The sequence below is a fragment of the Cucurbita pepo genome, chromosome LG01, assembly GCF_002806865.2.
Source record: "Cucurbita pepo subsp. pepo cultivar mu-cu-16 chromosome LG01, ASM280686v2, whole genome shotgun sequence".
NCBI classification, from domain to species: Eukaryota; Viridiplantae; Streptophyta; class Magnoliopsida; order Cucurbitales; family Cucurbitaceae; genus Cucurbita; species Cucurbita pepo.
Genome location: NC_036638.1, coordinates 3,832,132 through 3,857,446, shown reverse-complemented (window position 1 = coordinate 3,857,446; position 25,315 = coordinate 3,832,132). Strand labels below are relative to the sequence as shown.

Here is a 25,315-nt window from a genome sequence, read left to right as displayed (position 1 = left end):
TACCTCTTGTTCCTTCTTGTACTACTTGTGCTTAGTTAAGTCCTTCCAAGTTCCTTGAGGGTCTTTTTACGAGTTTGTCCATCTCCAGCTTGTCCATATAATCGTCCTTGCATCATTTAGTCCTTAATTTATGTCTTGAGGTCATGGACTTATTACGACATTTTTTCTTTTTTGACTGCCTATTCAACATCCTTGGTAGAGAATGCAAGTTTTTCTTGGTTATTCTTGTGTTACCTTATACCCAAAACAAACCTTGATATAATGAACCTTATTTCTTTAGGATTGTAACTTAGAGGGTCCTGCTTGTTGCTTCTTATACCCAACAAACCTTGATATAATAAACCTTATTTCTGGAAGGTTGTAACTTAGAAGTCCCGCTTGTTGCTTCTTGGACTACTTTTTCTTAGTTATGTCCTTCCAAGTTCCTTAAAGGTCTTTTTATGAGTTTGTCCATCTTTAACTCCTTAAACTGTCCTTTAGTCCTTAACATATGTATTGAGGTCATGGACTTATACTAACCTTTGTTCTTTTTGACTTCTTCTCAACATCCTTTGTTGAGAATACTAGTCTTCCTAGGTTATCCTTGTGTTACCATATTTGATCTTAAAGCGTATTGTCTTCCTTATACCCAACAAGATTTGACATAATCAACCTTATTCCTTCGGGATTGTAACTTAGCGGTTCCTCTTTTTCCTTTTTGTACTACTTGTTCATAGTTATGTCCTTCAAAGTTCCATGAGGGTCATTTTACAGGTTCATCCTTCTCTGGCTTGTCCTTGTAATCGACCTAGCGTCCTTTAGTCCTTAATTTAGGACTTGAGGCCATGGACTTATTCCAACATTTATTTCTTTATACTGTCTTCTCAATATCCCTTGTTTAGAGTATAAGTTTTCCTTGGTAATTCTTGTTTAGAGTATAAGTTTAAGGCATATTGACTTCCTTATATCCAAAACCTTAATCCTTCCAGATTTTAAATCTTAGATGTTCCTCTTGTTCCTTTTTGTTCAATTTGTTCTTCGTTAAGTCATCCTTGGTAATCTTTTGTGTTACCTTATATCCTTGAGCATAGAGCGTATTTCTTCCTTATACCCAACAAGCCTTATTCCTTAGGGTGGTAACTTAGACGTTCCTCTTGTTCTTTCTTGTACTATGTTAAGTCCTTCTAAGATCCTTGAGGGTTTTTTTATGAGTTTATCCATCTCTAGCTTATCTTTAGAATCGTTCTTGCTTCCTTTACTCCTTAACTTATGTCTTAAGGCCACAAACTTATTCTGGTATTTATTTCTTTTGACGGTCTTCTCAACATCCTTTGTTGAGAATAGAAGTCTTCCACGATTATCCTTGTATTACCCTATATCTTAAAACTTGGGTGTATTGCCTCCCTTATACCCAACAACCCTTGACATAATTAACCTTATTCCTTAAGTGTTGTGTATCTTAAAGGTACTTCTTGTTCCTTTTTGTACTACTTGTTCTTAGTTAAGTCCTAAGTTCTTTGGGAGTTTTTTTTTACAGGTTTGAACTTCTCTGGCTTGTCCTTATAAACCTTTCTTGCGTCCTTTCCTCCTTAACTTATGTCGTCAAAACCATGGACTTATTCCAACATTTGTCAATGTCCCTTTTGACTGTCTTTTCAATCTTCTTTGTTATCCTTGTGTTACCTTCTTATATCATAAAGCTTAGGGCATACTGCCTTCCTTATTCCAACATTTGTCAATGTCCCTTTTGATTGCCTTTTCAATCTTCTTTGTTCTCCTTGTGTTACCTTCTTATATCATAAAGCTTAAGGCATACTGCCTTCCTTATACTCAACAAGCCTTGACATAATGCCTTCCTTATACTCAACAAGCCTTGACGTAAGCAACCTTGCTCCTGCCTTCCTTATACTCAACAAGCCTTGACATAAGCTTCCTTATACTCAACAAGCCTTGACATAAGCAACCTTGCTCCTTCAAGGTTTGATCTTAGAGGTAGCTGTTGTTCCTACTTGTTCTTATTTATGTCCCTCCAAGTTCCTTGAGGGTCTATTTACATATTTGTCCATCTCAGACTTGTCCTTAATATTGGTGCCCTTTATAACTTAACTTGTGTTTTGACACCATGGACTTTTTCCGATATTTGTTCCTTTTGACTGTCTTCTCAACATCCTTAGTTGAGAATATAAGTCTTCCTTTGAGCTTAAGGCGTACCAACAAGCCTTGACATAATCAACATGATTTCTTAAGGGTTCTAACTCAGAGGTTCCTCTTGTTCCTTCTTATACTACTTTTATGTCCTAAGTTCCTTGAGGTTTTTGATTCGGGTTTGTCCTTCTCTGGCTTGTCCTTAGGATTGTTCTTGGGTCCTTTAGTAATTAAGTTATGTCTGGAGGCAATGAACTTATTCTAGCATTTGTTCCTTTCGATTGTCTTCTTAACCTCCTTTGTTGAGAATACAAGTTTTCCTTGGTAATCCTTGTGTTACTTTATATATTTGAGCTTAGAGCATATTTCTTTTATTATACCCAACAATCCTTGACATAATCAAAACCTTATTCCTTAAAGGTTGTAACTTAGAGGTTCCTTTTGTTCCTTCTTGTCCTACTTATAATCGTCCTTGCATCCTTTAGTCCTTAACTTATGTCTTGAGACAATGGACTTATTCTGGCATTTGTTCTTTTTTACTCTCTTCTCATCATCCTTTGGTGAGAATACAAGTCTTCCTTGGTTATCCCTCGGTTTCTTATATCTTAGAGCTTAGAGGTTATTGCCTTCCTTATACCCAACAATCCATGACATAATCAACCTTATTCCTACAAAGTTGCATCTTGAACTACTTGTTTTCAATTATGTCATTCCAAGTTCCTTTAGGGCCTTTTTACAGGTTTGTCCTTCTCCGACTTGTCCTTATAATCGTCCTTGCGCCCTTTAGTCTTTAGCTTATGTCTTGAGGTCATGGACTTATTCCAGCATTTGTTCATTTTGACTCTCTTCTCAACATCCTTTGTTGAGAATACAAGTTTTCCTTAGTAGTCCTTGTGCTACCTTATATCTTTGAGCTTAGGGCATATTGGTTCCTTATTCCTTAAGGGTTGTAACTAAGAGGTTACTCTTGTTCCATCTTGTACTACTTGTTCATAGTTAGGTCCTTCCATGTTCCTTGAGGGTCTTTTTATGGGTTTGTCCTTCTCTAGCTTGTCTTTACAATCATCTTTGCATCCTTTAGTCCTTAACTTATCTCTCGAAGCCATGAACTTGTTCCAACATTTGTTCCTTTTTATTGACTTCTCAATATTATTTGGTGAAGAATATAAGTCTTCCATGGTTATCCTTGTGTTACTTATATCTTAGGGCTTAGGGACTATTACCTTCCATATACCCAACAAATTTGTAAATAATCCAGCTTATTCCTAAAAGATTCTTAGAGGTTCCTCTTGCTTCTTTTGGTACTACTTGTTTTTAGTTATGTCCTTCCAAGTTTCTTTAGGGTCTATTTACGAGTTTGTCCTTCTCCAGGTTGTCCTTCTAATTGCCTTAGGTCCTTTAGTCCTTTAGTCCTTGACATATGTTTTGAGGCCCTGGACTTATTCCAACATTTGGTCCTTTTGACTATCATCTCAACATCTTTTGTTTAGGACACAAGACTTCCTTGGTAATCCTTGTGTTACCTTATATCTTTGAGCTTAGAGCATATTGCCTTCATTATACCCAACAAGCGTTGACATAATCAACCTTATTCCTTCAGGGTTGTATCTTAGAGGTTCCTCTTGATCATTCCTGTACTATCTTTCTTAGTTATATCCTTCTAAGTTCCTTGAGGGTCTTTTTAAAGGATTTGTTCTTCTCCGACTTGTCCTTCTTATTCCTTCAAGGTTGTATCTTAGAGGTTCCTCTTGATCATTCTGGTATAATCTTTCTTAGTTATATCCTTCCAAGTTCCTTGAGGGTCTTTTTACGGATTTGTTCTTCTCTGACTTGTCCTTGTAATCATTCTTGTGCCCTTTAGTCCTTAACTTATGTCTAGAGGCCATGGACTTATTACGACATTTGTTCCCGTTGACTGTCTTCTCACCGTCCATTGTTTTGAATACATGTCTTCCTTTGTAATCCTTGTATTTCATAATAATATATTTTACGCCTACGGCGTATTTCCTTTCTTGTACCAAATAAAGCTTTGACATGATTAACCAATTAATTCCTTCAAGGTTGTACCTCAGAGGTTCCACTTGTTCGTTTTTGTATTACTTGTTCTTAGTTATGTCCTTTCAAGTTCCTTGCGTGTCTTTTTACAGGTTTGTCCTTTTCCGGCTTGTCCTTATAATCGTTCTTGTGTCTACTAGTCCTTAACTTATGTCTTGAGGCCATGGACTTATTCAACATTTTTTCCTTCAGACTGTTTTCTAGACCTCCTTTTTTTTTTAGAATACAAGTCAACCTTGGTAATCCTTGTATTCTAGACATCCTTTTTTGAGAATACAAGTCATCCTTGGTAATCCTTGTATCTTTGAGCTTAGGGTGTATTGCCTTCCTTACACTCCATATGCCTTCCCATAATCCACCAACTTATTCCTTCAAGGTTGTGTTAGAATTCTCTTTTGATCCTTTTTGTACTATTTGTTCTTAATTATGTACTTAAGTTCTTTGGGTCTTTTTATAAGTTTGCCCTTCTGCCTTGTCATTATAATCGTCCTTACGTCTTTTAATCCTTAATTTGTGTCTTGAGGTCATGGACTTATTCTTACTTTATTACTTTGGTTTGTCTTCTCAACTTCCTTTGTTGAGAATACAAATCTTCCTTGGTTATCTTTATGTACCTTATATATTAGAGCGTAGGACATATTGTCGTCCTTGTACCCAACCAACAGGCATTGACATAATCAACCTTATTCCATAAGGGTTGTAACTCTGAGGTTCCTTTGGTTCCTTTTTATGTCCTTCCAAGTTCTTTGAGGGTCTATTTATAAGTTTGTCCTTCTCTAGCTTGTTTTTATAATCTTCATGCGTCCTTTAGTCCTTAACTTGTCTTGAGGCCATGGACTTATTCCGACATTTGTTCCTTCTTCTCAACATCCTTTATTGAGTTTACAAGTCTTTCTTGGTTTACCTTTTGTTACCTTCTATCTTAGAGCTTCGGCGTATTGTCTTTGTTATAACCAACAAGCCTTGACATTGTCAACCTTATTTCTTAAGTGTTGTATCTTGGAGGTTCCTCGGGTTGGTTCCTTCTTGTTACTACTTGTTCTTAGTTATGTCCTTCCAAGTTCGTTAAGGGTCTTTTTACGAGTTTGTCCTTCTCCAACTTGTTCTTATAATCATCCTAGTGTCCTTTAGTCCTTCTCCCGCTTGTTCTGATTCTAAAATTATTTTCTTTCTTGACTTTTTGGAACATTTCAACTTAAACAATTGTACTAAACAACCTTAAATAATCAACTCACAAATAACAAAATTATCCATCTACCCTGTTTTTTAGTAATCTCAAATTGACCCTCACAAATTGAACTCTATAATTTTAAAATTTTTAACTTACTCTAATAGAAATCAATTGGCTGCTTGGAGAAGTTGAAATTGATTGATAGAACCCAGGTTGGTTGGTTCCTGTTTCTTTCAAGTGTAAATTTGGACTAGTTTGGCTGTAAATTCGGAGCCTGAAGTACAAAATTGTCGTTGGATTCAAGCACAGTCAACTAGTTAGGATGGTTCAGTCGATTGCAGCAGCTTCGCTTTTTGGTCAGCTGCTACGTGGAGGAACTTCTGTTAAGGACACATCCTACAAGAGGAAGAACAGCTGGTTTCCAACGTCAAAATTTGTTGGTAAAGAGGCTTATTTAGTCTTCCCCAGTTTCTGGATATAGAGTGAATCGATTTGCACTTTTGTCAATTAAGATTGGAGATGACAAACAAAAGACGCATATTCATTTAGAGAGGACAAAATACTAAAGGATTGGAATTATGATATTGATGCTGGCTTTGATCCACAGCCAGGTTTATAGCCTCCAGAAAACAAAGCAGATAATCCTTCATTACAGAATCGATTGCTTAGACAAGAAAGAATGGGCTGTGGTTGGTTGGGTGCCATATTTGAGTGGGAGGGTGTATTGATTGAGGACAATCCTGAAATTGAGAACAGTTGGCCTGGTTAGCTCTTTCTCAAGAAGAAAGAATGTCTTGATGCCATGGACTTATTATGGTATTTGTTCTTTTGATTGTCTTCTCACATCCTTTTTTTGATTGTCTTCTCACCCTCCTTTGTTGAGAATACAGCCCTCCCTCGGTAATCTTGGTGTAACCTAATATCCTTGAGCTTATGGCATATTTCCTTCCCTATATCCAACCAGCCTTTACATATTCGTCCTTGAGTTCTTCACTTATGTATCGAGGCCATGAATTATTCTGGCATTTGTTTATGACTGTCTTCTCAACATCAAAGTTGAGAATACAAGTCTTCTTGTATTATCTTATATCTTCGATCTTAGGCCATATTGCCTTCTTTATATCCAACAATCCTCGACTGAAAAAACCTTATTCCTTAAGGGTTAGGTAACTTAGAGTTTCCTCTTTGTTCCATATTGTACTACATGTTCTCAATTATGTCTTTCCAAGTTCTTTGAGAGTTTTTTTCATGGGTTTGTCCTTCTCGGACTTGTCCTTATACTCATCCATGAATCCTTTAGTCCTAAACTTATATCTTGAGGCCATATGGACTTTTTTCGACCATTGTTCCTTTTGACTATCATATATCAACATCCTTTGTTAAGATTAAAGTCTTTCTTGATAATCCTTGTGTAACCTTATATCTTTGACCTTAGGGCATATTGCCTTCTTTATATCCAACAATCCTCGACAAAATCAACCTTATTTCTTATGGGTTGTGTAACTTAGAGGTTCCTCTTGTTCCATATTGTACTACATGTTCTCAATTATGTCCTTCCAAGTTCTTTGAGAGTTTTTTTTCATGGGTTTGTCCTTCTCGTACTTGTCCTTATACTCATCCATGCATCCTTTAGTCCTAAACTTATGTCTTGAGGCCATATGGACTTTTTTCGACAATTGTTCCTTTTGACTATCATATCAACATCCTTTGTTGAGATTGAAAGTCTTTCTTGGTAATCCTTGTGTTACCTTATATCTTCGACCTTAAGGTGTATTGCCTTCGTTATATCCAACAATCCTTGACATAATCAACCTTATTCCTTAAGGGTTGTGTAACTTAGAGGTTCCTCTTTGTTCCATATTGTACTACATGTTCTCAATGATGTCCTTCCAAGTTCTTTGAGAGATTTTTTCATGGGTTTGTCCTTCTCCGACTTGTCCTTGTAATCGATTATCCATGCATCCTTTAGTCCTAAACTTTTGTCTTAAGGCCATGGATTGTTAACGACCTTCGTTCCTTTTGGCTATCTGATCAACATTTTTTGTTGAGATTGTAAGTCTTCCTTTGAAATCTTTGTGTTACCTTATATCTTTGTCCTTAGGCCGTATTGCCTTCTTTATACCCAACAATCCTTGACATAATCAACCTTATTCCTTAAGGGTTGTGTAACTCAGAGGTTTCTCTTGTTCCATATTGTACCACTCGTTCTCAATTTTGTCCTTTCAAGTTCTTTAAGTATTTTTTTATGGGTTTGTCCTTCTCGAACTTGTCCTTATACTCATCCATGCATCCTTTAGTCCTAAACAAGTCTTGAGGCCATGTGGACTTTTTCCGAATATTGTTACTTTTGACTATCATATCAACATCCTTTGTTGAGATTGAAAGTCTTTCTTGGTGATGCTTGTGTTACCTTATATCTTTGACCTTAGGGCGTATTGCCTTCTTTATATTCAACAATCCTAGACATAATCAACCTTATTCCTTAAGGGTTGTGTAACTTAGAGGTTTCTCTTTGTTCCATATTGTACTACTTATTCTCAATTATGTCCTTCCAAGTTCTTTGAGGATTTTTTTCATGGGTTTGTCCTTTTCCGACTAGTCCTATACTTTTGTCTTGAAGCCATGGACTTTTTCCGACCTTTGTTCGTTTTGACTATCTTATCAACCTCCTTTGTTGAGATTGCAAGTCTTCCTTCAAAATCATTGTGTTACCTTATATCTTTGTCCTTAGGTCGTATTGCCTTCCTTTTACCCAACAATCCTTAACATAATCCACCTTATTCCTTAAGGGTTGTGTAACTTAGAGATTTCTCTTGTTTCATATTGTACTACTCGTTCTCAATCTTGTTCTTCCAAGTTCTTTGAGGATTTTTTTATGGGTTTGTCCTTCTCGGACTTGTCCTTATACTCATCCATCCATCCTTTAGTCTAAACTTATGTCTTGAGGCCATATGGACTTTTTCCGACAATTGTTCCTTTTGACTATCACATCAACCTCCTTTGTTGAGATTGAAAGTCTTTCTTGGTAATCCTTGTGTTACCTTATATCTTCGACCTTAAGGTGTATTGCCTTCGTTATATCCAACAATCCTTGACATAATCAACCTTATTCCTTAAGGGTTGTGTAACTCAGAGGTTTCTCTTGTTCCATATTGTACCACTCGTTCTCAATTTTGTCCTTTCAAGTTCTTTAAGTATTTTTTTATGGGTTTGTCCTTCTCGAACTTGTCCTTATACTCATCCATGCATCCTTTAGTCCTAAACAAGTCTTGAGGCCATGTGGACTTTTTCCGAATATTGTTACTTTTGACTATCATATCAACATCCTTTGTTGAGATTGAAAGTCTTTCTTGGTGATGCTTGTGTTACCTTATATCTTTGACCTTAGGGCGTATTGCCTTCTTTATATTCAACAATCCTAGACATAATCAACCTTATTCCTTAAGGGTTGTGTAACTTAGAGGTTCCTCTTTGTTCCATATTGTACTACTTGTTCTCAATTATGTCCTTCCAAGTTCTTTGAGAATTTTTTTCATGGGTTTGTCCATTTCCGACTTGTAATNTCATATCAACATCCTTTGTTGAGATTGAAAGTCTTTCTTGGTGATGCTTGTGTTACCTTATATCTTTGACCTTAGGGCGTATTGCCTTCTTTATATTCAACAATCCTAGNAAACTTTTGTCTTGAGGCCATGGACTTTTTCCGACCTTTGTTACTTTTGACTATCTTATCAACATCCTTTGTTGAGATTGTAAGTCTTCCTTAGAAATCATTGTGTTACCTTATATCTTTGCCCTTTGGCCGTATTGCCTACCTTATACCCAACACAATCCTTGACATAATCCACCTTATTCCTTAAGGGTTGGGCAACTTAGAGGTTTCTCTTGTTCCATATTGTACTACTCGTTCTCAACTTTGTCCTTTCAAGTTCTTTAAGGATTTTTTTTATGGGTTTGTCCTTCTCGAACTTGTCCTTATACTCATCCATGCATCCTTTAGTCCTAAACTTATGTCTTGAGGCCATATGGACTTTTTCCGACAATTGTTCCTTTTGACTATCATATCAAAATCCTTTGTTGAGATTGAAAGTCTTTCTTGGTAATCCTTGTGTTACCTTATATCTTTGACCTTAGGGCGTATTGCCTTCGTTATATCCAACGATCCTTGACATAATCAACCTTATTCCTTAAGGATTGTGTAACTAGGTTCCTCTTTGTTCCATTTTGTACTACTTGTTCTCAATTATGTCCTTCCAAGTTCTTTGAGAGTTTTTTTCATGGGTTGTCCTTCTCCGACTTGTCCTTGTAATCGATTATCCATGCATCCTTTAGTCCTAAACTTTTGTCTTAAGGCCATGGATTGTTAACGACCTTCGTTCCTTTTGGCTATCTGATCAACATTTTTTGTTGAGATTGTAAGTCTTCCTTTGAAATCTTTGTGTTACCTTATATCTTTGTCCTTAGGCCGTATTGCCTTCTTTATACCCAACAATCCTTGACATAATCAACCTTATTCCTTAAGGGTTGTGTAACTCAGAGGTTTCTCTTGTTCCATATTGTACCACTCGTTCTCAATTTTGTCCTTTCAAGTTCTTTAAGTATTTTTTTATGGGTTTGTCCTTCTCGAACTTGTCCTTATACTCATCCATGCATCCTTTAGTCCTAAACTTATGTCTTGAGGCCATATGGACTTTTTCCGACAATTGTTCCTTTTGACTATCATATCAAAATCCTTTGTTGAGATTGAAAGTCTTTCTTGGTAATCCTTGTGTTACCTTATATCTTTGACCTTAGGGCGTATTGCCTTCGTTATATCCAACGATCCTTGACATAATCAACCTTATTCCTTAAGGATTGTGTAACTAGGTTCCTCTTTGTTCCATTTTGTACTACTTGTTCTCAATTATGTCCTTCCAAGTTCTTTGAGAGTTTTTTTCATGGGTTGTCCTTCTCCGACTTGTCCTTGTAATCGATTATCCATGCATCCTTTAGTCCTAAACTTTTGTCTTAAGGCCATGGATTGTTAACGACCTTCGTTCCTTTTGGCTATCTGATCAACATTTTTTGTTGAGATTGTAAGTCTTCCTTTGAAATCTTTGTGTTACCTTATATCTTTGTCCTTAGGCCGTATTGCCTTCTTTATACCCAACAATCCTTGACATAATCAACCTTATTCCTTAAGGGTTGTGTAACTCAGAGGTTTCTCTTGTTCCATATTGTACCACTCGTTCTCAATTTTGTCCTTTCAAGTTCTTTAAGTATTTTTTTATGGGTTTGTCCTTCTCGAACTTGTCCTTATACTCATCCATGCATCCTTTAGTCCTAAACAAGTCTTGAGGCCATGTGGACTTTTTCCGAATATTGTTACTTTTGACTATCATATCAACATCCTTTGTTGAGATTGAAAGTCTTTCTTGGTGATGCTTGTGTTACCTTATATCTTTGACCTTAGGGCGTATTGCCTTCTTTATATTCAACAATCCTAGACATAATCAACCTTATTCCTTAAGGGTTGTGTAACTTAGAGGTTTCTCTTTGTTCCATATTGTACTACTTATTCTCAATTATGTCCTTCCAAGTTCTTTGAGGATTTTTTTCATGGGTTTGTCCTTTTCCGACTAGTCCTATACTTTTGTCTTGAAGCCATGGACTTTTTCCGACCTTTGTTCGTTTTGACTATCTTATCAACCTCCTTTGTTGAGATTGCAAGTCTTCCTTCAAAATCATTGTGTTACCTTATATCTTTGTCCTTAGGTCGTATTGCCTTCCTTTTACCCAACAATCCTTAACATAATCCACCTTATTCCTTAAGGGTTGTGTAACTTAGAGATTTCTCTTGTTTCATATTGTACTACTCGTTCTCAATCTTGTTCTTCCAAGTTCTTTGAGGATTTTTTTATGGGTTTGTCCTTCTCGGACTTGTCCTTATACTCATCCATCCATCCTTTAGTCTAAACTTATGTCTTGAGGCCATATGGACTTTTTCCGACAATTGTTCCTTTTGACTATCACATCAACCTCCTTTGTTGAGATTGAAAGTCTTTCTTGGTAATCCTTGTGTTACCTTATATCTATGACCTTAGGGGATTTTTTTATGGGTTTGTCCTTCTCGGACTTGTCCTTATACTCATCCATCCATCCTTTAGTCTAAACTTATGTCTTGAGGCCATATGGACTTTTTCCGACAATTGTTCCTTTTGACTATCATATCAACCTCCTTTGTTGAGATTGAAAGTCTTTCTTGGTAATCCTTGTGTTACCTTATATCTTTGACCTTAGGGCGTATTGCCTTCTTTATATCCAACAATCCTTGACATAATCAACCTTATTCCTTAAGGGTTGTGTAACTTAGAGGTTTCTCTTTGTTCTATATTGTACTACTAGATTTATTATGTCCTTCCAAGTTTTTTGAGAGTTTTTTTCATGGGTTGTCCTTCTCCGACTTGTCCTTGTAATCGATTATCCATGCATCCTTTCGTCCTAAACTTTTGTCTTGAGGCCATGGACTTTTTCCGACCTTTGTTCCTTTTGACTATCTTATCAACATCCTTTGTTGAGATGGTAAGTCTCCCTTAGAAATCATTGTGTTATCTTATATCTTTGTCCTTAGGCCGTATTGCCTTTCTTATATCCAACAATCCTTGACATAATCAACCTTATTCTTTAAGGGTTGTGTAACTTAGAGGTTCCTCTTTGTTCCATATTGTACTACTTGTTCTCAATTATGTCCTTCCAAGTTCATTGAGAATTTTTTTCATGGGTTTGTCCTTTTCCGACTTGTCCTTGTAATCGATTATCCATGCATCATTCAGTCCCAAACTTTTGTCTTGAGGCCATGGACTTTTTCCGACCTTTGTTCATTTTGACTATCTAATCAATATCCTTTATTGAGATCGCAAGTCTTCTTTCGAAATCATTGGGTTACCTTATATCTTTGTCTTTAGGCCGTATTTCCTTCCTTATACCCAACAATCCTTGACATACTCCACCTTTATTCCTTATGGGTTGTGTGACTTAGAGGTTTCTTTTGTTCCATATTGTACTACTCGTTCTCAATTTTGTCCTTACAAGTTCTTTGAGGATTTTTTTATGGGTTTGTCCTTCTCGAACTTGTCCTTATACTCATCCATGCATCCTTTAGTCCTAAACTTATTTCTTGAGGCCATATGGACTTTTTCCGACAATTCTCCTTTTTGACTATCATATCAACTTCCTTTGTTGAGATTGAAAGTCTTTCTTGGTAATCCTTGTGTTACCTTATATCTTTGACCTTAGGGCGTATTGCCTTCTTTATATCCACCAATCCTTGACATAATCAAACTTATTCCTTAAGGGTTGTGTAACTTAGAGGTTCCTCTTTGTTCCATATTGTACTACTTGTTCTCAATTATGTCCTTCCAAGTTCTTTGAGAATTTTTTCATGGGTTTGTCCTTTTCCGACTTGTCCTTGTAATCTATTATTCATGCATCATTTAGTCCTAAACTTTTGTCTTGAGGCCATGGACTTTTTCCGACCTTTGTTCCTTTTGACTATCTTATCAACATCCTTTGTTGAGTAAGTCTTCCTTCGAAAACATTGGGTTACCTTATATCTTTGTCCTTAGGCCGTATTTCCTTCCTTATACCCAACAATCCTTGACATACTCCACCTTTATTCCTGATGGGTTGTGTAACTTAGAGGTTTCTTTTGTTCCATATTGTACTACTCGTTCTCAATTTTGTCCTTACAAGTTCTTTGAGGATTTTTTTATGGGTTTGTCCTTCTCGAACTTGTCCTTATACTCATCCATGCATCCTTTAGTCCTAAACTTATTTCTTGAGGCCATATGGACTTTTTCCGACAATTCTCCTTTTTGACTATCATATCAACTTCCTTTGTTGAGATTGAAAGTCTTTCTTGGTAATCCTTGTGTTACCTTATATCTTTGACCTTAGGGCGTATTGCCTTCTTTATATCCACCAATCCTTGACATAATCAAACTTATTCCTTAAGGGTTGTGTAACTTAGAGGTTCCTCTTTGTTCCATATTGTACTACTTGTTCTCAATTATGTCCTTCCAAGTTCTTTGAGAATTTTTTCATGGGTTTGTCCTTTTCCGACTTGTCCTTGTAATCTATTATTCATGCATCATTTAGTCCTAAACTTTTGTCTTGAGGCCATGGACTTTTTCCGACCTTTGTTCCTTTTGACTATCTTATCAACATCCTTTGTTGAGATTACAAGTCTTCCTTAAATCATTGGGTTACCTTATATCTTTGTCCTTAGGCCGTATTTCCTTCCTTATAGCCAACAATCTTTGACATAATCCACCATTATTCCTTAAAGGTTGTGTAACTTGGAGGTTCCTCTTGTTCCATATTGTACTACTCGTTCTCAATTTTGTCCTTTCAAGTTCTTTAGGATTTTTTTATGGGTTTGTCCTTCTCGGACTTGTCCTTGTACTCATCCATGCATCCTTTAGTCCTAAACTTATGTTTTGAGGCCATACGGACTTTTTCCGACAATTGTTCCTTTTGACTAACATATCAACATCCTTTGTTGAGATTGAAAGTCTTTCTTGGTAATCCTTGTGTTACCTTATATCTTTGACCTTAGGGCGTATTGTCTTCCTTAAGGGTTGTGTAACTTAAAGGTTCCTCTAGNTGTTCCTTTTGACTATCTTATCAACATCCTTTGTTGAGATTACAAGTCTTCCTTAAATCATTGGGTTACCTTATATCTTTGTCCTTAGGCCGTATTTCCTTCCTTATAGCCAACAATCTTTGACATAATCCACCATTATTCCTTAAAGGTTGTGTAACTTGGAGGTTCCTCTTGTTCCATATTGTACTACTCGTTCTCAATTTTGTCCTTTCAAGTTCTTTAGGATTTTTTTATGGGTTTGTCCTTCTCGGACTTGTCCTTGTACTCATCCATGCATCCTTTAGTCCTAAACTTATGTTTTGAGGCCATACGGACTTTTTCCGACAATTGTTCCTTTTGACTAACATATCAACATCCTTTGTTGAGATTGAAAGTCTTTCTTGGTAATCCTTGTGTTACCTTATATCTTTGACCTTAGGGCGTATTGCCTTCGTTATATCCAACAATCCTTGACATAATCAACCTTATTCCTTAAGGGTTGTGTAACTTAAAGGTTCCTCTTTGTTCCATATTGTACTACTTGTTCTCAATTATGTCCTTCCAAGTTCTTTTAGAGTTTTTTTCATGGGTTTGTCCTTCTCCGACTTGTCCTTGTAATCGATTAGCCATGCATCCTTTGGTCCTAAACTTTTGTCTTGAGGCCATGGACTTTTTCCGACCTTTGTTCCTTTTGACTATCTTATCAACATCCTTTGTTGAGTAAGTCTTCCTTCGAAAACATTGGGTTACCTTATATCTTTGTCCTTAGGCCGTATTTCCTTCCTTATACCCAACAATCCTTGACATACTCCACCTTTATTCCTGATGGGTTGTGTAACTTAGAGGTTTCTTTTGTTCCATATTGTACTACTCATTCTCAATTTTGTCCTTACAAGTTCTTTGAGGATTTTTTTATGGGTTTGTCCTTCTCGAACTTGTCCTTACACTCATCCATGCATTCCTTTAATCCTAAACTTATGTCTTGAGGCCATATGGACGTTTTCCAACAATTGTTTCTTTTGACTATCATATCAATATCATTTGTTGAGATTGAAAGTCTTTCTTGGTAATCTTTGTGTTACCTTATCTTTTACCTTAGGGCGTATTGCCTTCCTTATATCCAACAATCCTTGACATAATCAACCTTATTCCTTAAGGGTTATGTAACTTGGAGGTTCCTCTTTGTTCTTGTACTACTTGTTCTCAATTATGTTCTTTCTAGTTCTTTGGGAGTTTTTTTCATGGGTTCGTCCTTTTCCAACCTGTCCTTGTAATCGATTATCCAGGCATCCTTTAGTCCTAAACTTTTGTCTTCAGGCCATGGACTTTTTCCGACCTTTGTTCCTTTTGACTATCTTATCAACCTCCTTTGTTGAGATTGAAAGTCTTCTTCCTTAGAAATCATTGTGTTACCTTTTATCTTTGTCCTTAGGCCGTATTTCCTTCCTTATACCCAACCATCGTTGACATAATCAACCTTATTCCTTAAGGGTTGTGTAACTTAGAGGTTCCTCTTGTTCCATATTGTACCACTTGTTCCCAATTTTGTCCTTCCAAGTTCTTTGAGGGTTCTTTTATGAGTTTTGTCATCCTTGGACTTATCCTTGTACTAGTATCCATGCATCCTTTAGTCTTAAACTTATGTCTTGAGGCCATATGGACTTTTTCCGGCATTTGTTCCTTTTGACTATCTTATCAACATCCTTTGTTGAGATTGAAAGTCTTTCTTGATAATCCTTGTGTTACCTTATATCTTTGACCTTAGGGCGTATTGTCTTCCTTAAGGGTTGTGTAACTTAAAGGTTCCTCTAGTTCCATATTGTACTACTTGTTCTCAATTTTATCCTTCCAAGTTCTTTGAGGGTTTTTTTTATGGATTTGTCCTTCTCCAACTTGTCTTTGTAATCTTATCCTTCCAAGTTCTTTGAGGGTTTTTTTTTTTATGGATTTGTCCTTCTCCAAGTTGTCCTTGTAATCGATTATCCATGCAACCTTTAGTCCGAAACTTATGTCTTGAGGCCATGGACTTTTTCCAGACTTTGTTCCTTTGGACTATCTTATGAACATCCTTGGTTGAGATTGAAAGTCTTTTTTGGTAATCCTTGTGTTACCTTATATCTTTAACCTTAGGGCGTATTGTCTTCCTTATTTCCAACAATCCTTGACATAATCAACCTAATTCCTTAAGTGTTGTGTAACTTGGAGGTTCCTCTTGTTCCATATTGTACTACTCGTTCTCAATTTTGACCTTCCAAGTTCTTGGAGGATTTTTTTATGGGTTTGTCCTTCTCGAACTTGTCCTTACACTCATCCATGCATTCCTTTAATCCTAAACTTATGTCTTGAGGCCATATGGACGTTTTCCAACAATTGTTTCTTTTGACTATCATATCAATATCATTTGTTGAGATTGAAAGTCTTTCTTGGTAATCTTTGTGTTACCTTATCTTTTACCTTAGGGCGTATTGCCTTCCTNTCCTTTTCCAACTTGTCCTTGTATATCCATGCATCCTTTTGTCCTAAACTTATGTCTTGAGGCCATGAATTTTTTCCGGCATATGTTCCTTTTGACTATCCTATCAACATCCTTTGTTGAGATTGTAAGTCTTCCCTGTGTTACCTTATATCTTTGACCTTAAGGTGTATTACCTTCCTTATACCCAAACAATCCTAGACATAATCCACCTTATTCCTTAAGGGTTGTGTAACTTAGAGGTTCCACTTGTTCCATATTGTACTACTTGTTCTCAATTTTATCCTTCCAAGTTCTTTAAGGGTTTTTGTTATGGGTTTGTCCTTCTCCGACTTGTCTTTGTAATNGTAACTTAAAGGTTCCTCTTTGTTCCATATTGTACTACTTGTTCTCAATTATGTCCTTCCAAGTTCTTTTAGAGTTTTTTTCATGGGTTTGTCCTTCTCCGACTTGTCCTTGTAATCGATTAGCCATGCATCCTTTGGTCCTAAACTTTTGTCTTGAGGCCATGGACTTTTTCCGACCTTTGTTCCTTTTGACTATCTTATCAACATCCTTTGTTGAGTAAGTCTTCCTTCGAAAACATTGGGTTACCTTATATCTTTGTCCTTAGGCCGTATTTCCTTCCTTATACCCAACAATCCTTGACATACTCCACCTTTATTCCTGATGGGTTGTGTAACTTAGAGGTTTCTTTTGTTCCATATTGTACTACTCATTCTCAATTTTGTCCTTACAAGTTCTTTGAGGATTTTTTTATGGGTTTGTCCTTCTCGAACTTGTCCTTACACTCATCCATGCATTCCTTTAATCCTAAACTTATGTCTTGAGGCCATATGGACGTTTTCCAACAATTGTTTCTTTTGACTATCATATCAATATCATTTGTTGAGATTGAAAGTCTTTCTTGGTAATCTTTGTGTTACCTTATCTTTTACCTTAGGGCGTATTGCCTTCCTTATATCCAACAATCCTTGACATAATCAACCTTATTCCTTAAGGGTTATGTAACTTGGAGGTTCCTCTTTGTTCTTGTACTACTTGTTCTCAATTATGTTCTTTCTAGTTCTTTGGGAGTTTTTTTCATGGGTTCGTCCTTTTCCAACCTGTCCTTGTAATCGATTATCCAGGCATCCTTTAGTCCTAAACTTTTGTCTTCAGGCCATGGACTTTTTCCGACCTTTGTTCCTTTTGACTATCTTATCAACCTCCTTTGTTGAGATTGAAAGTCTTCTTCCTTAGAAATCATTGTGTTACCTTTTATCTTTGTCCTTAGGCCGTATTTCCTTCCTTATACCCAACCATCGTTGACATAATCAACCTTATTCCTTAAGGGTTGTGTAACTTAGAGGTTCCTCTTGTTCCATATTGTACCACTTGTTCCCAATTTTGTCCTTCCAAGTTCTTTGAGGGTTCTTTTATGAGTTTTGTCATCCTTGGACTTATCCTTGTACTAGTATCCATGCATCCTTTAGTCTTAAACTTATGTCTTGAGGCCATATGGACTTTTTCCGGCATTTGTTCCTTTTGACTATCTTATCAACATCCTTTGTTGAGATTGAAAGTCTTTCTTGATAATCCTTGTGTTACCTTATATCTTTGACCTTAGGGCGTATTGTCTTCCTTAAGGGTTGTGTAACTTAAAGGTTCCTCTAGTTCCATATTGTACTACTTGTTCTCAATTTTATCCTTCCAAGTTCTTTGAGGGTTTTTTTTATGGATTTGTCCTTCTCCAACTTGTCTTTGTAATCTTATCCTTCCAAGTTCTTTGAGGGTTTTTTTTTTTATGGATTTGTCCTTCTCCAAGTTGTCCTTGTAATCGATTATCCATGCAACCTTTAGTCCGAAACTTATGTCTTGAGGCCATGGACTTTTTCCAGACTTTGTTCCTTTGGACTATCTTATGAACATCCTTGGTTGAGATTGAAAGTCTTTTTTGGTAATCCTTGTGTTACCTTATATCTTTAACCTTAGGGCGTATTGTCTTCCTTATTTCCAACAATCCTTGACATAATCAACCTAATTCCTTAAGTGTTGTGTAACTTGGAGGTTCCTCTTGTTCCATATTGTACTACTCGTTCTCAATTTTGACCTTCCAAGTTCTTGGAGGATTTTTTTATGGGTTTGTCCTTTTCCAACTTGTCCTTGTATATCCATGCATCCTTTTGTCCTAAACTTATGTCTTGAGGCCATGAATTTTTTCCGGCATATGTTCCTTTTGACTATCCTATCAACATCCTTTGTTGAGATTGTAAGTCTTCCCTGTGTTACCTTATATCTTTGACCTTAAGGTGTATTACCTTCCTTATACCCAAACAATCCTAGACATAATCCACCTTATTCCTTAAGGGTTGTGTAACTTAGAGGTTCCACTTGTTCCATATTGTACTACTTGTTCTCAATTTTATCCTTCCAAGTTCTTTAAGGGTTTTTGTTATGGGTTTGTCCTTCTCCGACTTGTCTTTGTAATCATCCATGCATCCTTTAGTCCTAAACTTATGTCTTGAGGCCATGGACTTTTTCCGACCTTTGTTCCTTTTGACTAGGTTATAAAGATCCTTTGTTGAGATTTTAAGTCTTCTTTGTTAATAGTTGTGTTACCTTATATCTTTGACCTTAGGGCGTATTATCTTCCTTGTACCCAACAATCCTTGACATAATCAACCTTATTCCTTAAGGTTTGTGTAACTTAGGGGTTCCTATTGTTCCATATTGTACTACTTGTTCTCAATTTTGTCATTTCAAGTTCNTCCAACAATCCTTGACATAATCAACCTTATTCCTTAAGGGTTATGTAACTTGGAGGTTCCTCTTTGTTCTTGTACTACTTGTTCTCAATTATGTTCTTTCTAGTTCTTTGGGAGTTTTTTTCATGGGTTCGTCCTTTTCCAACCTGTCCTTGTAATCGATTATCCAGGCATCCTTTAGTCCTAAACTTTTGTCTTCAGGCCATGGACTTTTTCCGACCTTTGTTCCTTTTGACTATCTTATCAACCTCCTTTGTTGAGATTGAAAGTCTTCTTCCTTAGAAATCATTGTGTTACCTTTTATCTTTGTCCTTAGGCCGTATTTCCTTCCTTATACCCAACCATCGTTGACATAATCAACCTTATTCCTTAAGGGTTGTGTAACTTAGAGGTTCCTCTTGTTCCATATTGTACCACTTGTTCCCAATTTTGTCCTTCCAAGTTCTTTGAGGGTTCTTTTATGAGTTTTGTCATCCTTGGACTTATCCTTGTACTAGTATCCATGCATCCTTTAGTCTTAAACTTATGTCTTGAGGCCATATGGACTTTTTCCGGCATTTGTTCCTTTTGACTATCTTATCAACATCCTTTGTTGAGATTGAAAGTCTTTCTTGATAATCCTTGTGTTACCTTATATCTTTGACCTTAGGGCGTATTGTCTTCCTTAAGGGTTGTGTAACTTAAAGGTTCCTCTAGTTCCATATTGTACTACTTGTTCTCAATTTTATCCTTCCAAGTTCTTTGAGGGTTTTTTTTATGGATTTGTCCTTCTCCAACTTGTCTTTGTAATCTTATCCTTCCAAGTTCTTTGAGGGTTTTTTTTTTTATGGATTTGTCCTTCTCCAAGTTGTCCTTGTAATCGATTATCCATGCAACCTTTAGTCCGAAACTTATGTCTTGAGGCCATGGACTTTTTCCAGACTTTGTTCCTTTGGACTATCTTATGAACATCCTTGGTTGAGATTGAAAGTCTTTTTTGGTAATCCTTGTGTTACCTTATATCTTTAACCTTAGGGCGTATTGTCTTCCTTATTTCCAACAATCCTTGACATAATCAACCTAATTCCTTAAGTGTTGTGTAACTTGGAGGTTCCTCTTGTTCCATATTGTACTACTCGTTCTCAATTTTGACCTTCCAAGTTCTTGGAGGATTTTTTTATGGGTTTGTCCTTTTCCAACTTGTCCTTGTATATCCATGCATCCTTTTGTCCTAAACTTATGTCTTGAGGCCATGAATTTTTTCCGGCATATGTTCCTTTTGACTATCCTATCAACATCCTTTGTTGAGATTGTAAGTCTTCCCTGTGTTACCTTATATCTTTGACCTTAAGGTGTATTACCTTCCTTATACCCAAACAATCCTAGACATAATCCACCTTATTCCTTAAGGGTTGTGTAACTTAGAGGTTCCACTTGTTCCATATTGTACTACTTGTTCTCAATTTTATCCTTCCAAGTTCTTTAAGGGTTTTTGTTATGGGTTTGTCCTTCTCCGACTTGTCTTTGTAATCATCCATGCATCCTTTAGTCCTAAACTTATGTCTTGAGGCCATGGACTTTTTCCGACCTTTGTTCCTTTTGACTAGGTTATAAAGATCCTTTGTTGAGATTTTAAGTCTTCTTTGTTAATAGTTGTGTTACCTTATATCTTTGACCTTAGGGCGTATTATCTTCCTTGTACCCAACAATCCTTGACATAATCAACCTTATTCCTTAAGGTTTGTGTAACTTAGGGGTTCCTATTGTTCCATATTGTACTACTTGTTCTCAATTTTGTCATTTCAAGTTCTTGATCTTTTTACGAGTTTGTCCTTCTCCGGTTTTTCCTTGTAATCATTCTTGTGTCCATTAATCCTTATATCTTAGAGCTTAGGGCGCATAGCCTTCCTTATACTCAACAAGCCTGGAAGTAATCAACCTTATTCCATCAAGGTTGTGTCTTAGAGGAACAATTCCTTCTTGTGCTCTTGGTTAACCTTAAGTTACCTTAAATCTTTGGCTTAAGTTACCTTAAATCTTTGGCTTAGGGTGTACTTTCTTCCTTATACCAAACAAGCCTTGAAGTAATCCACCTTATTCCATTAAGGTTGTGTTTTAGAGGTTCCCTTGTTCCTTCTTGTACTCTTTGCTCTTAGTTATATCCTTGGTTAACCTTAAGTTACCTTATATCTTAGGGTTTAGGGTGTACTTTCTTCCTTATACGAACGGAGCCTCGACATAATCAACCTTATTCTTGAAGGGTTGTTACTCAAAGGTTCCTCTTCTTGTACTTCTTGCTCTTAGTTATGTCCTTCAAAGTTACGTTAAGATCTTTTTATTGGTTTGTTCTTCACTAGCTTGCTCTTATTATAATTGTCCTCGCATCCTTTACTCCTTAACAAGTCTTAAGGCCATGTACTTTTTTCGGTATTTGTTCCTTTTGGCCAGCTTCTCAACGTCTTTTGTTACCTTATTAACTTTGAACTGAGGACATTTTGCCTTCCTTTTACCCAACACAAGCCTTGACATAATCAATCTTATTCCTTAAGGGTTGTAACTTAGAGGAGGGTTCCTCTTTTTCCATATTGTACTCCTTGTTCTCAATTATGTCCTTCCAAGTTCCTTGAGGGCCCTTTTACGGGTTTTTCCTTCTCAAGCTTGTCTTTATAATCGTCCTTGCATCCTTAAGTCTTTATAACTTATGTCTTGAGGCCATGGACTTTTTCCGACATTTGTTCTCTTTTGACTGTTTCTTAATCTCCTTTGTTGAGATTAACATCATTTGTTGAGATTACAAGTCTTCTGGTTAACTTTAAATTACCTTATATCCTTAGGGTGTACTCTCTTCTTTATACCCAACAAGTCTAGCCATAATCAACCTTATTCCTTTTACTCTCTTATATCCTTAAGGTGTACTCTCTTCTTGAAGGGTTGTATCTTAGAGGTTCCTCTTGTTCCTTGTTGTACAACTTATTTTTAGTTATGTCCTTCCAAGTTCCTTGAGGGTGTTTTTACGAGTTGTCCTTCTCCGACTTGTCCTTATAATCATCCATGCATCCTTTAATCCTAAACTAATATTTTGATGTCATGGACTCTTTCAGGCATTTGTTCCTTTTGACTATCTTCTCAACATCCTTTGTTGATATTGTAAGTCTTCCTTCGTAATCCTTGTATTAACTTATATCTTTGACCTTAAGGCGTATCGACTTCCTTATACCCAACAATCCTTGGCATAATCAACCTTATTCCTTAAGGGTTGTAACTTAGAGGTTCCTCTTGTTCCATATTATACTACATGTTCTCAATTTGTCCTTCCAAGTTCTTTTTTTATGGGTTTGTCCTTCCCAAGGTTGTCCTTACAATCGCCCTTGCATCCCTAGTCCTTATGTCTTGAGGCGACCATAGACTTTTTCGGCATTTGTTTCTTTTAACTATCTTCTCAACATCCTTAGTTGAGATTACAAGTCTTCATTGGTAATCAATCCTTGTTATCCTTGTTATTTTATGTCTTTCGCTTTAGACAATAATCAACCTTATTCTTAAGGGTTGTAACTTATCATTGGTAATCCTTGTTATCCTTGTTATTTTATGTCTTTGGCTTTAGACAATAATCAACCTCATTCTTAAGGGTTGTTATTTTATGTCTTTGGCTTTAGACAATAATCAACCTTATTCTTAAGGGTTGTAACTTAGAGGTTCCTCTTGTTTCTTCTTGTACTTCTTGTTCTTAGTTATGTCCTTCAAAGTTTCTCGAGGTTCATTTATGGGTTTGTCCTTCTCTAGCTTGTCCTTACTATAATCGTCCTTGCATACTTTAGTCCTTAACTTATGTCTTAAGGCCATGTACTTTTTCCGGCATTTGTTCCTTTTGACTTTGTTGAGATTACAAGTCTTCCTTGGTAATCCTTTTGTTACCTTCTTTGAGCGGATGGGGTATTGCCTTCCTTGTATCCAACAAGGAGTCTTGATATTCCTGGAGGGTTGTAACTTAATTGTACTACTTGCTCTCAATGATGTCCTTCCAAGTTCCTTGTGCGTCTTTTTACAGGTTTGTCCTTCCCAAGCCTGTCCTTATAAAATCATCCTTGCACCCTTGAGTCCTTCTTGTTCCTAAGGAGTGCCTTCATCCCAACATCTTAATGATTCATCCAATTTACAAAATTTTACAATCCCTTTCTTACTTGCCCTAAAATAAGCCTCCTTACTTAGTAGCTCAATTCACCCCTATAGATTAGGGCCCATTGTTGTATCTTTTGTAAGGAATGACCGAGGATCGAGTTCATCTCTCCTATGGTCTTTGCCCAACCTAGAGGCTGTAGAGTTCCATGCTGGAGAAGCTTATTTTACAGAATTTTATGGGATTTTTAGGTTGAAAGAAATAATAGAATTTTTTTGGATTGGAAGACCTTGGGTGAGGTGTAGCCTTATTAGATCATACCTTTATATGGGAGGGTGTGTCCAATTTTTCGTACTGGCCCTTCAAGTCTTATATTGTTTGATTGGAGCATCTTATTAGGTCAATTGAACTCCTCTTGGGATGGTTTTCTAGTGTTCCTCTTATATTCTTTAATTTGATCTCAAGGAAAGCTTTACTTTTCTTTTTAGAGAAAAAAAAAATCTCCCTAGCTACCAAAAACACTCATAAAACAAAAACATGATATCCGTATAGCACAAGAAACATCAAAAAGAAAAACAAAGATATAATAAAAACTAAACATAGGAACCTAACCTTATTAGAACCACAACATTGCCAAATATAAAACTTCTTACCTGATGGAGCGTTGAAAGTAGCAACCGGAGTTTGATTCCTTGTAGAATGCCCTCAACTTTATTATCTCCCTCCATGTCCTCCATTTCCATCTGAAATTTTCAACATAGTTACTGATCAAAATCATGTCTTAAAGAAAACTTCTTAAGCAACCGCAGTTAGCTTTACTTCTTTTTTAGACTCTACCTTTTCCTCTTCAGCAGACCAAATTCTTCCTTATAACCCGCATTTTCCCTCTTCGACCGACCAAATTCTTTCTTCTACCTTTAAAAGAAAATGTAAGGTAGAGAAAATGTCAAAAGGTATCTTTTCCATAATGTAAGTGTGTGCACAAATGCATATAACAACAAGATAATCTCAGCCTCGGTCTAAATGTATTAGCTAGCTTTGAAGTAGTCACTCAACTCAACTATTAGGGCCTTGTGACTAATTAGTGCAGAAATTTAAGTAAAACACTTCATTTATGTTCAAATCATATGCAAATAACCGGAAAAAAGCTGTAAATCCTTCAACATGCGCTCAAATATTATGAATGTGATCATAGTCCACGTTGTTTAAAAGTGGAGAAGACCCTAAATATATAGGTATAACATCTTCCTTGGTAAATGACCTTTTAAATGAATGTAAATGCAAAGCTGTGAGGGTTCAGAAAATAGAATACTACTGTAAGAAATGTGGGCATACTAACATTGAAAGACAAGTATGCAAATACTGAAAACTATAACATCTTCACAGAACTTAAGTCACTGACATAATCCGTGTGCCGAAAAACAGAGTAACATCTAAAAGAAGATGAAGCTACAAATAATAATTTTTTTTTAAAAAAAAAATCTTAGAAGACCCCCAAAAACTTAAATTCAACTTCACAGGCCTCAGTGAGATGATCAGAATATTCAAAAATTTGGAATCATACCAGTAGTCCTAGCAGATGCGAAAACCCCACCGGCAGTGAGAGGACCAACTGCTTCAAGAGTAATTGCTTTGTGCTTCCCCTCTCTGTTGTCGGAACCAGTCTGAGTGACATACGAGCTCCTCTCATCTGCCAACACATGAAATTGAATATCAGGTTTGCCCCCCGAGAAGAGATAGAAGATGACGGGGTGTGAAACGAAGAGTCCAAGATAATAATCAGGTTGCCATGGAAGCAATGAACCTACTAAAAACGCTCTAATCCTCCGTAATCGAAACCACGAAAAATACAAAAGGTGTCGATAACATGCAAAAGAAAAAAAAGGAAAGATGAACAATCCTTTGATTAACCTCTGAGTTCTCCAGTGAACCCCAAAATCGGAATAGCCGACTGTAACCTTAAAATTTCAAACCCAGAACAGAATAGCCAAGACCAAACTACCCATAAACTAAATGAAGTGACATT

General features: G+C 36.5%; 1 long non-coding RNA gene across 1 annotated transcript in view; it reads right to left on the bottom strand.

The window, feature by feature from the left end:
• The window catches only part of LOC111777407, a 30,702-nt gene that overhangs the window by 5,077 nt on the left and 310 nt on the right, over nucleotides 1-25,315 (bottom strand). The window contains exons 2-4 of the long non-coding RNA XR_002812393.1: nucleotides 24,854-24,979; nucleotides 24,127-24,204; nucleotides 23,943-24,032 (exon numbers count right to left, since the gene is read on the bottom strand). This is a non-coding gene — a long non-coding RNA (uncharacterized LOC111777407). The remainder of the gene's footprint in view (nucleotides 1-23,942; nucleotides 24,033-24,126; nucleotides 24,205-24,853; nucleotides 24,980-25,315) is intronic.